Source organism: Aulonocara sp. 'chitande type north' Nkhata Bay, linkage group LG18 (genome assembly GCF_057382095.1).
Source record: "Aulonocara sp. 'chitande type north' Nkhata Bay isolate Kocher_YH1m ecotype deep benthic linkage group LG18, A_spYH_male_GT1.1, whole genome shotgun sequence".
NCBI lineage: Eukaryota > Metazoa > Chordata > Actinopteri > Cichliformes > Cichlidae > Aulonocara > Aulonocara sp. 'chitande type north' Nkhata Bay.
This window is the reverse complement of record NC_141361.1, coordinates 23617054-23631443: the sequence shown is the minus strand read 5'-3', so window position 1 is coordinate 23631443 and position 14390 is coordinate 23617054. Positions and strand designations below refer to the sequence as shown.

Sequence of the window (14390 nt, the reverse complement as noted above, 5' to 3'; positions counted from 1 at the left end):
CCAGTTTTCGATGTCTTGATTTTAATTATTCAGTCTGAGCGCTGTTGCTCACATGGCAGCAGCGTTTGCATTGTGATAGCAGCAGGACATAACAGCCTTACCATGCCATTGTGACAGCCAGGTCCATGAAATGATCTAATTTGGACACTGGAAGTGACATTATCTTGGAGTGCACACGTATCAAAAACAAAATCTGCGAGCTCTCATTACGCAGGCTTTCCACAGCTCACATAAACTCCAGCACCCTGAAATAAAGCATAACAGAAACTTGATCTTTCAGAGTCCTGCACTCTTAAAATATAAATAGAGTGCAATTAACGTCACTGCTGCAGGGTAGTGCTAGAGACAGGCCACTTACTCTGCTAATTTTAGGGATCTTTTGCCCTAGCTTCCACTCTGAAAATGGGAATACTGTAATGCTATACAGTCAGACAGGCAGGTCACAGAGTGACTGGCAGAGACGGCACACGGACAACAGAGACGGCATTATTCTTATAGTAACAGACACAATATTAGCTATCCATCGATAAAAGCTTAACCTAACTACATTAAGTCGGGCAGTGTGGTGGCAGCTAGTCGAGAAACACCAGGTGGTAAATGTAGCGTCTACCCTGCATAAGTCATGAAATAAGAAACTGTGAACACTGACGTAATCCACATGGTCTCCCATGGCTGACCTGACCCCTCTGTTAAAGGGAAAAATGGTCATTAACTTATTGTGTTAGATAATAACTGTGGAAGTAGCCCTTCTTCATATAAGATATTTACAAGTGGTAATATTGGGATAAATAGAAGAGGAAAGTGTATTTTTGGTACTTGAAGGCAAAAAAAAAAGGAAATCCCAAAGCTCGGCTTCCTTTTAGGAACTTATCTTCTGCAAACTGAAGAGACTTGGCATAGAAATACTGACATACCTAAACCTGGAGTCATGAATTTTCTTTGTTCATATTTCCATCCTCAAGTAAATGTAACATCATATAATAGTAACTTCCCACTAGATGTCACTAGCAACAAAGAAAATCAATCAGACAAGAAGTCTTTTGTTCCTTTAAGATCATGTGAAATGCTCAGAAATGTAGCTCTCAGGCAGAAATGGTGGTGGTGGGTTGATTTTCTTTTTCTTTGTGTCTCTTTCAGCAGAGAGTCTGACTCTGACAAAGAAGTCTTTGTACCGATAGAGAAACAGAATGAGCTGTTGAGGATGGCATTTATTTGAAAAAAAAAGAAAGAAAATGTAAGCACTAAATGTGCATTTTTAGGTAAAGAGGAAAAGAAATCTTGGTAGATGGGAGGCGCTGAGTCTTTTTGCAGGGTTTTCTATGGGGGTCAGCAGAAAGGTTAATATAAAACAACCTCCGTGACATCCTCAGGTGCCATGCCAACGTCCAGCACCACACTCCAACACCTCACGATCTGCCCTTGTGGCTGTTGCTTTTGTCATGCTGCGTGACCCAAATAGCACCAGATCATTAAACTAGATATAACAAAGTCCTATGTTGAACTATTTCAATTTGCTTCAGGTTAAAGAATAGTGCTTTGTTGCCCTGTTTTTCATTTTTTTTTTTTTTTTTATTGATATTTTAAATCAAATTTGTGGGCAACGCCAGAAACGAAGATAAGCTAATACACCAAATTGGTTACATTACACACACACATTGTTTAACTGCAGGCATTTATCCTGATAATTATATTTCATTTGATTCATTTCTTACATTAACCTGTTCGGCAGTCACTTCCATATATTTTTACCGACCCTTTGCTACTGTGATATTGATTAAATCCCCTGAAAACCATTTTTGATATATATGTACTGTAGATTAAGAAAACCAATGATAAAAGTGCACACATTTGACCCCACTGATATAAATGATCAATGAATCCACCTTTGTTAATATAACAGGACTGAATAAATTATAAGGAACAGCTCATTTATAATAGACTACTGCTAACTCCAGCCTAAAATAGCCAAGAATATCAGTACTGGTATATATGATGTATACGTATGCATCAAGAGATAAACATCAGCCGCTGCTACCAGAACACTCCTTCTCATTAATATTGGTTGATACTGATGCTCAGCCAGTGATGTAACCCTAAAGTAAAGGTAAAACTAAATCAGCAGCTTAAATGAAAGCTGACCATAACCTTGATGAATGTGGATTTGTTGCACTGTTGTTGGCTTTAATAGTTGTTCATTTTAGGCAAGTGAACCTATAAACTTGCTACTGAGTCTGTCTCCAGAACAATAAATAATACTTTTAAACTCCTTCCATCTGTTGTCCTCAGATGCTACTGCGTTATTTACCTCCTGTGGAATTATTAATGCATTTCCATAACATCTCAGCAGGACTTGTATTTCCCTACAATATTTTAGAGTCCAGCTGTAATTTAGTGTGGGAGTTCTGCTCAGTGGGAGCCGTTATGAGCCTCTCACTCTTTATTCCTGCCAGCAGCTATAATTAGATGCTATGTTATGGGAATCTAAGAGGTCTAGGGTGCTTCTCTTCATTTTAGCTCCTTGGGGAGCAAAGTGGGGGCAAATAAATAAATAAATAAATCAGTCACTAATACACAAGACCAACCTGCCACAGCTGCTGCCTCTTTTGCACCAGTCAGCGATACCAGAGAGAGCTGGAGGAGGTGGGGGTTGAAGTGGGGAAGTAATGGGGGTAATAGAGGTGATGGGGGATACGGTTGCTATTGGAGATCTTGCCTGCATCACGTCATGTGTAAGAGGGAGGGGTGGGGGGAGTGCTCCGGTGTGTGCATGAAAGAGAGAGAGAGAGAGAGCTGGGAGGGGTAGGCGAGGAGAGGGAAGGAGGAGGGCATTAAGGAAGAAGGCAGGGAGTATCAATGACATCAACCAGCAGTATCTGAGGCCGCCCGATCAGCAATGCTCTCCCGACAAAAGGGCTGAGGAGCAGCCGTGACCCGCTGCGCTCCGAGAGGTCGGTGGACAGCCAGGACGGTGTGTGGGGGGGGAAACGCCGGCGATGTGTGCATGCACCCTCCACAAAGGAAGACCTTCATCTGAGTGGAGCTGCCACTGGATTACATTTATCCTTGCTGTTTCTGAGGAAGCTTCCAGCTGCAAATCCACCCACATGAATCTACCAGACAGTAAGGAAGACGGAGCACTTCCTACCGAGGTAACCCGCACCATCCATTTATACATATGTATATTTATTTTAACAGTTAATGTTTGCAGTCGTGCACCCCACCCAGGCTGGTTACATTTTTACTTGTCGATTAGCCTTTTGGAAACTAAAGCGGCAAGAGTAGATCCCAGCCCGGATGGAATTTCACCGCTCAGTCTTTCCCGGGGTGTTTCTTTGTGGTGTTTCTCTTTTACTCAGCAGCTGCAGCATCACTTCAGATTTTGTTTCAAGCGTTTGGGTAAAAAAAAAAAAAAAAAAAAAAAAAAACCACACAAAAAAACGAGGTTGTGCAGATCAGGCTGGTTGGCAACAACGCTGTGAGTGCGCGTCCCTCTTCATCACCCCCTCCTCCTTATTGTTGGCTGGGCAGCATGAGGGACCCGGGCAGACTGGCAAAGCCTTTGTTCCTCATCAACTGTCATTAAAAGTGGCTTTTATTTTGATGGCCCTTTAAAGCGCTCTCCAGGCGCGACGAGTCTATGTTGAGTCCGTTTTTTTTAAAGACTATTAAAAAAAAGAAGAAGAAAAGAAAAAGAAAGAAAAATATAAACAGTAGACTCAGACAAGAAAGAGCTCATCTTTATGATCAAATCTATGTAACACAGGCATCTTGTATATCTGCCAAGGATATTTTTTAAAAGAAAGAAAAAAGGAAGAAAACTCTTAGTTCTGTTTCTATTGTGTCTAAATTTCACTGATGCCACGCCAAAGTAAATATAACACTATGATAATGTCATTATGTCAGCATGCTCAAAGGGGCCCTCGCAGACACATTATGAATCCATACAGGCTATTATACCAGTATTTGTGAATCATTTATGGTATGGAAGGCACCAGGTGGCAAAGCGGATGGACTTATTTAGCAGGACTGGTTCCTAGACAATAGAGTGGTTCTGCTGCTGCTGCATCTGCTACTCTCCAACATTACTTAAAACAAGCCCATCTGCACATATAGGCAGTGTTTCTAGTCCACAGACCTCTCAGATGTCTATAATTATAAACACAAGGTTTTGACTGTTAACACAGCCAGTCACGCGTGCAGGCAGAATGTAATTTAATGATACGTCGATTCATCCTGACACATTTTCCGATGGCTATTGCCCGTTTGGGATTTAATCATGTAAACTTCAAGGGCCTGTTTAGTTTTTCTGGGTTTCCGTTGTGTGGCCTCTGTAAACTAGAAAATCACGCTGTCGTGGTGAATTTGAGGGAGGTCTTCCTCCTCACACACAGATGGGAAATGTTCCCTGGGGCACCTTGTGTTTGCTGGTTATTGTTCCAGACCATTTCCACATCCCTAATTATTTTAATCAGTCGTTTTTATGCATGGATTCCTCTCTTTAGCAGATCCCCTCCCGATTTTTTCCCCCTCGTCTTTTCAGCTCCACTCTGTGTTTAACAGAAGGCTACACTATGCACCTTCATAAGATGGCAAGCAATGTGTATATTTGCATCATTATGACAAGGAAGTCATTATGGTGGAAGCAGAATAACTGGACTGGTTGATTACCTCTGTGTGCTGGAAATAGATCAGATTTTCTCTTCCAAGAGTCAAGAGATTCTTGGCCCCATAGGTATTCATCTACGCGCTGTTAGGAGCGGTAGCTTATGAAATCAGTGATGGCATGTACTCTTTAAATAGCATTTCTAAGGGTTCAACCATGGGCCTCAATGGTTTTCTGCTCCCTCTGAACAGATACCACTGTAAGATCCATCCAGACTTTAATATGCCGGGTGACGTGTGCTCCCACTGGAGCAGCTTTGGTTTCCAAGTCAAAGGCTTCATTGAAGTCTCAATCCCACATTCTCGCTGCAGCGTCACCCTAACTGCTCTGCTCTCTTACGTTCTTCCCCTGTGTTACATGCTATGCCCATCTTTGGATTTTGCCAGGCTCTGTGCCTACCCTCCATTACCAGGAAGGAAGGAAGGAAGGAGAACATAAAGGCGTGCGACTTTGATGCTGGGAGCGTAGCCACCTGTATTACAAGAAGGAGGGAAAAAACAACTTGTTGTTGTCTAGGAATAGATATTAATTGACCTTTTCAAAGCCTTCCAAACAGTGAGCTTTTGTCTGCTTTGCCTCTGTTTATTTATATGCTCCTGAAAGCAATTCATATACAGCATGCAGAATGAAGCCGATACGCCTGTGTAATGTGGTTGGAGGCACCGCATTACTCAAAACAATACCCTTTAAAAATCAAAACATCTATTTTTTGACCTAATAACTGGAATGAAACTTGAATGAGGGACTATCAGGATGCACACTAAAACTATATTGTTTTATATCCAAATCTAACCCTTATCTTTAGTATGGCTGGGCATTAAACCAGCTTTCCTTATTATCATATCATCGTAGCATAGCATTAATGCTTTTCAAAATTCTGGTGGTCGAATTAGTATTTCTGAGCTAATCTAATTCATAAATGGTTAAATGAGGTGGCTGAGCCTTTCTATAGCATGTAGGAAGTATATTCTGTGGTATTTTATATGTTCATTTTGGTAATCGTCCAGCCATCAGATTATTCATATGACGACATTAGTTGCAAAGAAACACACACACAATTATCAACAATCACATACTAAATGACCACTTTATGGCTTCATCACCACATCTAATGATAAAAGTTCAAAACTGGCTCCAAGAGTGCGTCGAGACATGCTTATTGTGTAATGGACTGGTTCTTATATAGTGCTTTTCTACTCGAGTCAAACATTCAGAGCTCTTTATACATCAGGACCTTTTTTTATGTAGCATTCACACTTCAAACAGCATCTTGCAGACTGGAGCACCCAGGGATTAAACCACCAACCTTCCAGTCAGTACATGACCTGCTGTACCTCCTGAGCCACAGCTGCCCTACTTTAAAATTGATGATGTGTACAAATAATTAAAGTACACAAAAAAGTATTAGGTAGCTGCTTTAACAGTTGAAACCTGCACTATAATCTAGTTATGTAAAGATGCGTCTCTTAAACCAGACCCATTATGATCCTTTCTTCGACCACAAGGGTCACTTGCGGTTATGTGAGTGTGTCTTTTCTTCATGGGTCTGTGTTCCCGTGCGTACACATGAGTGGAGGCTCAGAGATAGGTTTTGACTTGACTGATGCCCTTCTCCAGATGAATCAGAGATTCTGATGTGTCAGCAGGGATGAATAATGCACGCTGCTCCACTACCTCTCTTCTCCACCTCTTGTCTTCAGTCATTTGCTTCTCTTTTCATCACAACTGCCACATCTGAAGAGATCTTCACCTTCATTTTCAGCCCTCCCCCCCCCCCGGCCTCCTCCCTTATGCAAACGAGGTTTTGCTGCCGCCGCCGCCACCTCGCTCTCCCCTGGGTCAGCCCTGTTCTCCTTCCGAACAGCTAACTCGTTCTTATCATCGGGCGTTGCAGAAGTTTCTCCTGTTGAAATTTCGGCGCATTTCAAGATGAGGCGCGTGCAAACATTTGCGCTGAAAATGGCCAAGTGCTTTGACGTGCACAGCTCGTTATCAAGTCACGGGAGGACGACGTGCAGCCATTGACACGGGTTGACAGTTACATCCCTGACTGACAGGAGTCATTAGGAGGATAAGGTTGACTGACAAGAGGGCTGATAAAGCAGGAGACAAACTGACTAATCAGGACTTGGTGAAAGAGAGGATACCATTTGTTTTGAAGCGTCCAGTTAGAAATGTTTGACAGAATAATCCATGCTCCTCCACAGCAGCACTTGGCTGCTCTCTGAGGTATTTTCAACTCGTGGAGTAAAACAAGCAAACAAAAAACCCTTCTCTTTGAAGAAAGTGTAGGTTTCCATCAGTTAATTTTGGATGAAGTGATGCCAAAATCATTCTGATTGGAGGTCTTGTAAAGCATAAAATCATATGGCTTTGGTTTAATTGGTGTAATAAAGCCAATGCGAATGCTCATGGAGGCAGAAAAATTGCATCTGTATAGCTGTCATATACTGCAATCCCTTTTTTAGTACCATTATGTCATTATGGTACACGCTGTGTGGCAGAAGACTGGATTTGATAAAGTTAGCTCAGGTTTCTTAGCCGATTGTGGCTTTAAGGATAGCACTGTCAGTCTATAGCTATTAGATGTAAACTCATACACTTTAGTTCATGTTGCATAGAGGATGAATCCTACTGTTCAGCAGCATGATTGCTGATCAAATACCCACAACGCTAATAGCAGTCCCAACCCCCCAAGGCTTTATTTGGATACACTGTGTTTAAAACTAAACAACAAACTAGGTTCACAATGCAAACATTACCCCTGCGTTCTTGTGTGTTCAACTCCAAGCACTGCTGTTAATTACAACCTCACCGGCAGCTAGTCAACTTAAAATAGTCTTTATGTGAGTAATTCCGCATTACAGCAGACTTAATGATTTTAAATTTCCCTGCAAATAAGCCCGGTGCTTGTGCCACCTATTTAAACCCTGCTGTCAGCGCTAGTCGTCCAATAAAAGAAAAGGTTTTGGCGTGCCTCCATATGCCAGTTGCCTTTGAAAGAACATCTTTATTGCTTTAGTGAAACAGCTTTGCTATGAAGACCTTTACCATGCAGGATGGTAAAGGGACGATGTCCAGGAAACTTGTGGCTCTATTCCATCGTCACAAATCACAGAGGGGAAATTTAAAAGCCGGAGGATTAGGCCTGATTCAGCAGGAGCATTCTGCAGTCTTTAATGTGTGTGTGTGTGTGCAGGTGCCGGGCCTGCCTGGTTGACATGGCTCTTGAATGCACCTCCACATTTGTCTGTGGCATTTCATGATTACTCTGTCTCCGCAGCACTGAAGGATGCCAGTTTGGATGAAGTGTTTGCTTGACAGGGGTGAGAGTAATGGCTAGTCATTGGTGAAAGGCGTCCGTGCACAAGTCTGTTACCCTTGACAAGCATTTCATCTCTTCACTTACCGAGACAGACTCCCCGACTGATTTCAGTTCTGAGGCAGAGGACAAATGCAGTTTTTCTACCCCATTACTTCGCTTTTCAATTCTATTCACAACTTTATTGTCCCTCAAGGAGAAATTCATTTGGCGTCACAAATCTCATCTCCATCAGGAAGTCATGCAATGGCTGGTTAGTGACAGACCTTTTAAGAGTAGCGCCTGTGTAGCACGTAAATAGGATTCGTTCACCGGCGTATGCGGCAAAAACATTGCAAGTTTTCAGTGTTTTGCCTTATTTTATATGTTTTACATTGACCTTAACTGCATACCAAACAGTGTGGCGTGTGAAATGAATGCTGATGCTCTACAGATGATCTCAGTGTTGCTGGAGAAAAGTGCTGCAGTTGTGAGTTAATGAGCTCTCAGTGGACGGCGTGTCATGTGACCACAGGAGACAGGTGATACCATGGCAGCGAAAATACTCTGGAGAGAGTGGCTTCTTGGGCAAACAAACAATGTGTCGACAGGAAATGAATAAGGACCTGCCGAAGCGGTTGCACATCGTTTACCTGAGCAAATATTAAAAGGAGGGTCGCTTCAAAATCGCAGCACAAAAGCTGCCTTTAAACACTTGTAAGGTTATGCCCGGGGCGTGTTGGACTTTAAACCATCTGCTGTGTGTTTGCAGACAGTGATTTTCATTTTTATAAATCAATAAGAAGATGAATCGGTTTGAAGACTCTCCGTGAAGCTTACATTAATGACATCCTCGTTGTTGGGTTATGTATGAATGGTAAATCAGAAAGGCGCTGTCTTTCTCAAGGCTGCTGTTATTACTCTCGAGGCTTTTAACGGGCTCTGAAATCCGCTTCACACAGCGTGGCTTTGTCTCCTAGCTGATGTGTAGGTTTCGAGAAAGAGCTGAAACGTGGAGGTAAAAATGTGTGGCATGTCCCATTAATGAAGCGCAAGTGAAATATGATGATGGTCAGGACGATGACAATGACGTCCAGGAAGATGAAGGTGCTCTGTGTTGTCAGGGAGCCTCAGTCCTGTGTGTTTTGCTTGATGGGCTTGATAATTCATCTAAAACACATTTATTACCAGTGTTTTGGATTTATGTAAAGAAGCAATCGCCCTGCTTACATCTGAATCAGGAGCGGACAATTTACACTCTGCATCTTTTCTCATATGTCAGAGCTGTTTAACAATTAGGGACGTACATGCAAGTGCATAACTATGTGGACATCAGTATGTATATACAGTTCTTTCTCCCGCTGGGATAAGAGTCTGTGCCAGCCTTGGATATGCTAATTGGACAGTGAGTTGACAAGGGCTCAACCATCAGCCTGCGTAATGAGCCGCTGCACAGAAGATCGGCTGCCTCTGAAGAAGCGGCAACAGAGGAGGCAAAAAAACAAGGGGGTGCGGGGGGGGGGATTGGGTCGCTGAAAGAAAATTACAAATTATGTTTGGGTGTTTGCGAGCTCAGTGTTGCCGTTTCAGCTGAGTGAGCATTGCGTAGGTGTCTGCATGTGGACACGCGCGCATCCTCTTCCTCTGCTTTTGTCAGATAAAAACCTTCATCTGTCAGGTGAAAACGCATCTGCTAAAATGTCAATTGTTTTTTTTTCTTTTCTTTTTTTTTTTTTTTAGGGAGGAAAGAGCCATGTTTTAGCTGGATGACAATGCATTTTGGCATTACCCTAAGGGATTTGAAAGAGGTTTATGAGCCTAAGGGGTTGAAAAATTGACTGAGCTCACGGAGGAGCAAATAATCCTTGAACTTATTTGAAAGCATGAAAAATTGTCAAATTGAAGCTGCAAGGTTTTCACACAGTTCCGTGATGCATAGATCATGAATATGGGACCTGTTGTCAGGGCCTATGGATTCTGGGCTGACTCTTAAATATCCTGGCTTTCCTACCAATCTTAACAAGTATAAAGATTACACACAACGTTCAGCTGAGAATCAGATCCATCTGGCCCTTGTGTGTACTGGCTTCATAATTATATTACTATCATATTTTTTCAAAATCACTCATTCGACTTGGAGCCTTGTCAGACAGTAACATACTTAAACTCGGTGTAAGCAGCTAATGGGTAAAACTACCACCTCAGAAAACAGGTGGCAGGGTATTAAAGAACCCTTAGCTGTTAAAATAAAGGTCAGAGAGTAATTTAATTTTTTTAATTAAATGTAATCTAATACCAGTGCAATGAATGTGTTTAACAGATGTGTGACATTAGGAAAGGATCTTTTTCTCATTGAAATGTTAAGGACACCAGAAGGCTCAAATCTAACTTCTTGCGAGGAGGCGACAAGGACTTCCTTAGCCAGTAAATGCGTGTCAACCCTCTGACCTCCCGTAAGATAATCAGGCCTGTGTACACTTTTATAGCATTTTACAGGCATTTCCTGCTTAGCAGGATCTAGTCCATCTGTTGCTAGGCTTATCTGAGGCTGTTTTATCCATCAGAAAGAGATGCCTCTTTCTAGTTGTGTTGGTCAGTCTGACCTTGGAGCCCCTTTTAAGACGCGTGGGTGTACATTTGCCTCACCATTGTTGGGATACGGCAGCTTTAGTCCGTCCCGGGTATGCAGCGATTGAGGTCAAAGTGAAAGTTAGTTTGGTTAGTCACGCTTCTGTCTCTCCTCTCCACCCCTCCCTTTGTTCATCATCACGAATCAGTGTGTCGTCTTGGCTCGGAAACGTAGTTTTGATGGGGAAAAACTGAAGCGCGTCCAGATTTTTCTTTATAATGGGGAACAGCGATTTTAATGCTTAAATAGTCACATGATGCTCGTGCTGCTCTATAATTTTATTGATGTGCTGATGTGCAGAGAGAAAGGCTGTACTGGCATCTTCTCTTAATTCTGGGATTAGAAAGAGGGGTCAGACACCCAGGACGTTGCTGCAAATCTGGCTAAAATGAGGAAAGTCAAAGCGTAGAGTCCAGGAAAGCTCTTCTCTTTTTAGCTGTGGGTGATCAGTTAATTAAACTGTGACCTAAAGCTAAATTCACGCTCCCCACCAGAGAAAGCCTGAGAGAGTATGTGGGTAGATTCAGTTTTGAATTTTGTTTTGTTATCATCCGGAGAAAGTGTATTTAATCTGTAAAAGCTTATTTCATCATAATGAGAAAGCCATGCTGCTTTTTCTTTCTGAAGAGCTTATAATAAGGTATAAAAGGAAACTTCCTGCTGGAGACAGAAAGATTTGAAAGCACCCACAGTAGCACCCACACCAAACCCACCCCTGAATACCTGTGTATGTTCACATCAAAACTGTGCAAACAGAAATCTCTCTAAAACATTCAAGTAAAGCAAACCGTCAGCTACATCAAGGTGTCGAAACAAATGAGGAATTAAAGTCAGCACTCACCTGTCACACAGTATGACCCAGAAACAAATTAAACAAACAGAAGAACTGATGAACAAAGACACATGTATTAATAATGTATGCTGTTCTCCGTCTACTAATCCAAATAGGAAAATGAAAATGCATAATTTTCAAATAAAAAAAGACGACAGATAATTTCTAGTGATTTGTTTTTAAATGTACTTTTTAAAATTGTTGAGATGTTGTAAGTCAGATCTGGCAGAGTTAAGGATAGTTATTTATAATTTTACAACAAGATACTTTGAGCTGCTCCCTTTTTCACACGGGCTCGCCACAGCAGGTAGCACTCCGTGCTTAATTTGGCAGATGTTTTTTTTTAAATACCAGATGCCCTTCCTGACGTAACCCAAACAGGTTTGTGTTTTCTCCTAGGATTGAACCTGGGAGCTTTCACTTGCTAAGCAAATGTGTAAACCGTACTGCGGTACTACCACTACTAAGTACTACCACTCTAATCCTCCAATCTTATTTTCTTTATGAGCAAAGCTGTTATTCTCTCTTGGACAAGTAATCATTTTGTGTGCAATTAGTGCTTTCATTCATAGTTCACTTTAGTAATTATTAACTAAGTCGAAGAAAAATGCAAGTCACAATTTAACTGAGACCAGAGTGGTGCCTTTAAATTGCCTTTTTTCCCCTGACCAACCATCAAGCCCCCTAATTACTCAGCTCAGTGTGACATGATTTAAAGCAAAATAGTCACTTAGTGAAGATAGAGAATAACAGTAATTGGGATAAGGCTTAAATGAATGGATGACAGAAAAGTCACAATCTCATCAATGAATTGATGATCCGCATTTCCCCTCGGTTATGTGCTACGTGACGATTAGAAAAGAAGGCAGCGCACGCGACATATATGGGTTTTCCTTCCATGCCTACATGTTTCTTAGGCTATTTCTGTGAGTCATGTTTGCTCTCAGAGGTGTGATTTGAAACTCCAGCAGCAGCCTTGTTTATAGGCTCAGACCCGTGATGAAAATGGTAGCTGCGGGTTGGGAATTTTATTGGTGTTTGTCAAAATGTCCCCTGATAACGCTGTTTGGATGCGCGTTGTATGAGGCAGCCCCTGCTTCAGCATCCTGCAGCATTAAGCAAGACCGATGGAGGTTTAGTTGGAGTACGCAGGTCTACATATGCATTTAAATTCCAGGGAGGGGTAGGGGGTGGGGGGCATCTCCGTGTTTGAGTGACAGCTGTTTTTTTTCTTGTTAGAGAGGAGCCTCAGATATTTTATTTCCACTGCTAAAAATGTAACCAGGGCGGTGTAGCTCATGCCTGCAGTAAGCCGTACTTCATCCTGTGCTTCTGATCCTCAGCGTGTGAGCATGTGTGTGTGTTCATAAACGTGTGTGTGTCTGTGGGCTGTGTGTTTAAGAGAGAAAGTGAAGGGAAGTGTGAGCGAGCGAGTGCCAATCTCCCCCATGATGCTTTGCCATCTGCCATGTTTATGTGTGTGCGTTCGTGTTGTGTGCGCACGGCCCTGTGGGTGTGCAAGCATTTGCGAGTGTCGTTTGCCTACAGGGTCCAGGGTCGTAGAAACATGAAGTAATATCGCTTCTAGTCTGGCCATGTATGTTAGTGATACAGGATTTCTACTCCAAATGCCTCCACTCCAAGCTGGCACTAAAACGTGCATAATTCAAGACATGGTTATATTTGTGCCGAAAAAGTTTAAGTGCCCATATTTGTGTACATGATTTCAGAATCACTGATAAAAATGTGAGAGAAGGCTAACTGCAGTGCATGCATTCTCATTAAAATCCAAAAATAACTCAGTGGTGCACAGCCATGTGTTTATTTCTGTTTATTTCAGTTGTGTTCCCTGTAATTATAAATGCCAGACTACGTATATACATATGTATAGTTGGACTGATTCCTCCTCTACAAGACTCCTTTGATGCTTACTCCCAGAACTGGATCCAAATTAAAGGTAAAAGGAATCAACACGAGCCTCCTTATCAGGTGTGCTCACTCACAGCTAACGTGGTGCAGCAGGAAACAGATCTGGTCCTTCCATGAGTGCTCGTGGCTCGTTGTCATGGAGACGGGCCTTGGGAGACCATCTCAACCCACTTGTGGTGCAAGGCATCGCGGGTACGGTGGGAAGGGAGGGAGTGAGGAGGGTGGAGGGAAGGAAGGTGAGGAAAACAAAACATGTCATCTTTCCGAGGGGCCCCAGCGGAGCAGGGCCAGGTTGGATGCCACCTAAACAATGTTATTTCATCAGCCTGATGGGGCACAATAACCGGTGTACGTTTCACCACCTGAGCTTTGGTGTCATTATCGGCTTCCCCGCAATAAATAGCACACGCATCCCCATCAATCTATCTGTCTGGCTGACCATCTGTGTTGTCACACTGAAAAGGTAATAAGCACAACCCCTGCTGTCCTCTCTCTTTCCGGATGCTGAGCTCGGATGATCGGGGTGGGGGGAGTTGCAGTATCTCTGAGGGGTTATTGGCCTGAGTCATGAGAATTTTTGTGCTCGCACCTTTTAATTCTGCTTCGGCAATGAGCAACGTGCCTGGTTGTTGACTGTTTGTATGCTGAGAGGTGAAGACGATTGTTAGTTACCATAAGCACGAGCTCAGATATGCTTAGATGGGCCTGGTCTGCTGGGTCTGCTCCTGCTGGGGCTTCTGTGTATCTGTTTTGGCTTCTTCCCTCAACTTTCACAGCTGTAGGATGCTCTAAGCTCTTTTGTTTGAACTGTGTCAATGGACCAACAACAGCTGGAGCAGCCGGTGCAGGGCAGCTGGGGCGGAGGAAGAGGATTTGTATACAAGCAGGGGTTAGAGTGCGTATAAAAAAAACAAAAACGAGTAAAGGAGATGAATGATCGGGTATCACAGAGAAGATGGCATCGAGGAAGGAAAAGAGAAAAACGGGGAGGAGAGGGGCGGAAGCGGATGAAAGGAAATGGGAGAAGAGGAGATTT

General features: G+C 42.8%; 1 protein-coding gene across 3 annotated transcripts in view; it reads left to right on the top strand.

Annotated features, from left to right (window-relative positions):
* Positions 1 to 2813: 2813 nt before the first annotated feature.
* Positions 2814 to 14390, top strand: part of ptprsb (protein tyrosine phosphatase receptor type Sb) — a 73297-nt gene continuing 61720 nt past the window's right edge. The window contains exon 1 of one of the 3 annotated variants that reach the window (XM_086271154.1): positions 2814 to 3149. The gene's annotated coding sequence lies outside the window, so the exon portion shown is untranslated. The remainder of the gene's footprint in view (positions 3150 to 14390) is intronic. The other 2 variants (XM_086271155.1, XM_086271156.1) reach the window with 2 other exon arrangements.